Below are 4,769 nucleotides of genomic sequence, written 5' to 3' on the forward strand. Positions count from 1 at the left end.
GTTAGGGCCAGTGCCAGACATTTCACATTGGTTGTTTCACTAATGCCCTGTGGCAACCCTGTGCGGGTGTGTGTGAGGGGAGTGTTATCCCATTACACCCCCCGAAGACACTGAGGTTCAGAGAGGTCAGGTAACTTATCAAAGTCACACAGTCGGTGGCAGGGCTGGGAGTGGAACCCATGGCTGGGAAACTCTAAATCCCAAGCTCTGCCCTTTCAATAGCTAAGGTGAAAGTGTTAGTCACTCAGTCGTGTTCCACTCTTGGCAACCCCATGGACTGTAGCCCGCCAGGCTCCCCTGTCCATGAAATTCTCCAGGCAAGAATACTGGAGTGGGTAGCTATTCCCTTCTTCAGGAGATCTTCTGGACCCAGAAAGTGAACCCAGGTCTCCCACATTGCAGGCAGATTCTTTACTGCCAGAGCCACCAGGGAAGCAACCCCCAACTTATTCGAGAGCTCCCAGAACCCAACCCCACTCTCCTTGACTTTGAAACCAGTTTTTAGCCTGGACGGTGGTACTTGGTGCACCTTCCAGCACCTTCTGCAGAGATCATGTTCATCCCATTATCTACTGTCAGTGTCCTGCCTGCATGGCCTCGCTTCCCCTCCCTCCTCACCCTCTGCTCCCCTACGCCCGAAATTCATCACTTCGTCCATGCCTGAAGTGCTGCTATTAGCCCTTTCTTAAATAAAACAAAACAAACGCCCCTGAAAGAAGCGATCAGTCAAACACTTCATGAGAATTCCACTGTCCAATCTCTGTCCCTCCCAGAGGCCTACTTGCAGGAACTAGAAGTTTAATAGGGAAGGAAATAAAGAATTCTCTTCAGTCAGAGTTAGATGAGCCCACAGAGATCAGCCCGTCCAGCCCCCTCATTTCGCGCTCAGGGAAATTGAGACCCAGAGCATTCAGTGACCCACCATCACATATGGGTTGGAGGATGCGCACTTAGGTCTGTGACTGCAGCTGCATTCCCCACCCAGCACTTCACTCCCTCTTAGAACAGGGCAGGTGGATTACCTGGGAAGAGGGAGCTAGCTACCCTATGCTCAGACCCTCCCTCTGGAGAGGCCCCAGGGCTCAAAGGTCTCAGCAAAGAATGTGCTCCATCAGCTTGGACGCCCCCAAGGGCAGAAGAGATAAACCCAGGAAGGTGCTGACTCTACCCACCTTCCCCTCCAGGTCCGAAGGGCTTTCCTAGCCAGCCTTATCCCCTCTCCTGAGTTGCAGCAGAGGGTCTAGGTATGATGCCCACAGAAAAGCAGAAGTCTTCACTTCCCAACAATGCCACGAGGTAGGGGTGATGACCATCCTCATTTTACAAATAAGGCAACTGAGGCGCAGAAAGATAAACAACCAACCAGCTGGGCTGTCCCTAACCCCAAAACCTGGACTCCTGCCACTGCCCCAGAAGAAGGACTAAGGACTCCCAGCACAGTGCTCCCGGTGCAGGGTTCTGCAAGACTAAGAACCCCATGAAGCTCTGATAAAGCTGCCTTCCTACCACCCTGATGCCAGCTGCTGCCTCGGCCCCTGCTGAGCCCACTGTGTGTAATTTGGTGCCAATTAGGAATGAGTGGGAACCATTAGTGCATTTAATTCCCAACCTAGAAACAGGCTCTGGGAAGCCAAGCTGCAATTAGCTGAGTTGCCTCCCCTAGGCTGCCCTAGCCACCCTTTTTCTTACCGCTGAGCCCCTACCTTTGATGGGAACCATCCACCAACCACTTCCAGAACCCCTCCTAGGGATGCAGGAGATCCGGATGGGAATTTGATGTGGACCCTGCCCTTGAACAGCTGCTAGGGAACAGCCTGGAAATGGAGCACTGAGGTAGCTGCCAAAACCCTTGTTGCCAAAGACTCAGTTTCCCCATCTGTAGAATGGGGGTAAAACCACTCAGCACCTCATCAGGTTGTTATAAAGAATCATTTCTTAATTTATCCCACAAACTCTTTTGATTTACTCAGCACAAGCTGTGGCTCCAGCTACAGAGGACACAGGAAAATCAAGCCCTGCGCTCATGGAGCCTTCACTCTGATGGGAAAGACAGACAACAGACAGTAAAGCCATAATAAAAATATATATATACATGAAAGTGAAGCAGTGTAATGAGAAACAGAGGGACTGGAGGGGGTGACCAGTCCCTACTGTTTTCATGACTATTATTTTATGTGTTCAACTGGGTCTTGAAAGCCCAATGGGACAGATCAGCACAGGGAGAATTCCAGGTGGAGGAAAGAGCATGCAAAGGAAGGAAGGGGTTCATGAGTTCCTGCCACTGGTGGCTCAAGGACCTGGAATGGGCATATGATCCACAGGGGACTCCAGCAAGGTTGGAGAGGTAGGGATTCTGGCCTCGAAGGGCTGTGAATGCAATGCTCAGAAACAGAACCTTATCCCACGGGCAACGGGCGGCCATCAAAAAGACCTCAGAAGAGAGTCGAATGCCAAGACAGACACTTCCAAAGGGCAGATGTGGCTGCAGCCTGGTTGGAGGGGCGTGGGGAGGGAGGCTGCCCACGGAGGCTGTCAGCACTCAGAGACCATGCACAATCCCAAGGAGAGGCTGGGGCCGGGCCTGAGGGTGGCTGTGGGCAGGGAGAAAGAAGAGGTATTCGAGAGGCAGATGAGAAAAGGGCTCGCTGACTGATGGGGTGTGGGAGGCGAGCGATGACTTGAGCGCTATGAATAACAGCATCTTCTTGCTTACCGTGGGGGAGCAGCCCACCACGCCAGTAGCCCGGGCCCCGGATAGAAAGCGGCTGCAGAAGCTGTTGGGCAGACACCGGCTCCTCCGTGGTACACAGCATGTCCCTGGTCTCCAACAAGCCTCGGCTTCTTGGATGCCAGGCCTTCGCGTGCACTCCCTCTGTCTTTGGGACATGTTTCTTTTGGATGGGGCCCAATTCAGTAACGACTCCTCTGGGAAGCCTTCCCTGACTGCCCCACAGTTAGTCACTCCCCTCTTGGGGTTTCATCAGGACCCCACTCACCAAGGTGTTAGCCCGTCCCTCAGGGGAGGTCTCTGTCCCTTTCTTGGCTCATCTCCTCGAGTAGCCTACGAAATGCTCCAGGACAAGAGTCTCTGTCCCTTATTGTTGTCTGGTGCCCAGTACAGCACCCAACACTCAGAGTGCGCTCTAGACATGTTTGCTGAGTGAAAGGGTGAAACAGAGTGGGACCACCCACTAAGACATGGAATCCAGGGCAAGGTGATGAGTCGATCTAGGCTCTGCTGGGTACGAAGGAGATGTGTCCACATGGATGCACGAGGCAGCTGGATGTAAGGATCCAAAGCTCAGGGAGGTGAGCTGCCAGGCCATCTGACCCCCACCCCCAGCCCTGCCAGGCCTCCCCCCCTCCCACCCCAAGAGCCACTTCTGCAGCAGTGATCCATGAGCCGCCCTGAACAGAGGGATCAGGAGAGTTCGCGAATGTGGCACTGTCCACCGAGCTCCTCAAGGAGCCTTTAGGGATTTGGTTTCCATAAATAAATGAGGTTTGGGGTTAACTGCACCTCCCTTCATATATGGAAGGATGTGGGGTGAATCCACTCTTCCTCTATGCTCATCCTCACCAGGAAAGTGAGAGCAGACCCAGTACCAGCAGACCCAGGACTGTAGTGGGAAGAAGAAATGACATTTTCCCTTTACATTGGAAATACTTAAAAGTCCCTAGAATAGATTTATAGGAATATTTTAACCTTTTCTTTGATCCTTGAAATGTCATTGTTCTGTGGGCTGAATCGCCAAATGTGACCTTTTCCTGTAGCCATAGGGTGGGGGAACCCCACTGGCTCTTTGAAAGGAGCTTCAGATGTTCTCCTGGCAGCTTCCCCAGCAGCCCACCCCACCCTGGAACTCTGAGCTAGCAGAAGGATGATGGGTGAGTGGGAGAGGCAAGCAGGGGCCAGCCAGGGAGCACCAGGCAGCACTCTGCTTGCCTCATCAAGTAAAGATGAGCTAAGTGTGGGTCCATCGCTAGTTAACTCACTCTGTGGCCTTGGGTTAAGCTTTTTTTTTTTTCGTTTTCTCTTTAGGCCTCTGTTCCCTATAAAATGGGAAAAATTGTGGTACCTACTTTAAAGAGTTGTTGCAAAGACTAAATAAGACTATTCATGTTGTATTTCTTGCAGAACAAAAGCTGAAAATAAACAACCCCCCAAATTCAGTGGCTGACAACAGCGAACGTTTATTCTTGCACCCACAGGTCTACGGGGTAACTAAGGTTGGGTGGACGAGACTGGGTTTGGCTGGGTCGAGTCTTCTCTGTGGGTACTCTGCTCATGCTGGGGCCCAGTCTTACGTGGACTGCCCTTCTGGTGGCTCCTCTGCACTGCAAGGGGGCCAGTAGAAATATACAATGCCTCCTAAGACTTGACTTAGAACTAGATCACTGTCATTTCCACCCATCATCCAATGGCCAAATAGAATCACATGACCAAACCCTCCATCATGGGATGAGGGTGAGCTACTGCCTCAAGGGAGAGGGGAGTGAATATTTGCTGAGCAATAATCCAATCTATTAAAGCATGTAAAGCCACTGGCACTGTGCCTGGCATGTGATAGAAACTCAGACTATTAATTCCCTTTCATCCCATATTGCATCATTATTATATTTTACAGCTCAGATTAATTCATTATAATTCACTGTAATAACATGAGTCTTTTTGGCTAAAAGTACATATTTTATTGTTCAACATAAGTGGGCAGTGAAGTATTACATACGAGTGAATTCTCCAAACAACAAAAGCCTACAAGCGTCTT

This window comes from Giraffa tippelskirchi, chromosome 11 (genome assembly GCF_054371585.1).
Source record: "Giraffa tippelskirchi isolate mGirTip1 chromosome 11, T2T-mGirTip1v1.2.pri, whole genome shotgun sequence".
NCBI lineage: Eukaryota > Metazoa > Chordata > Mammalia > Artiodactyla > Giraffidae > Giraffa > Giraffa tippelskirchi.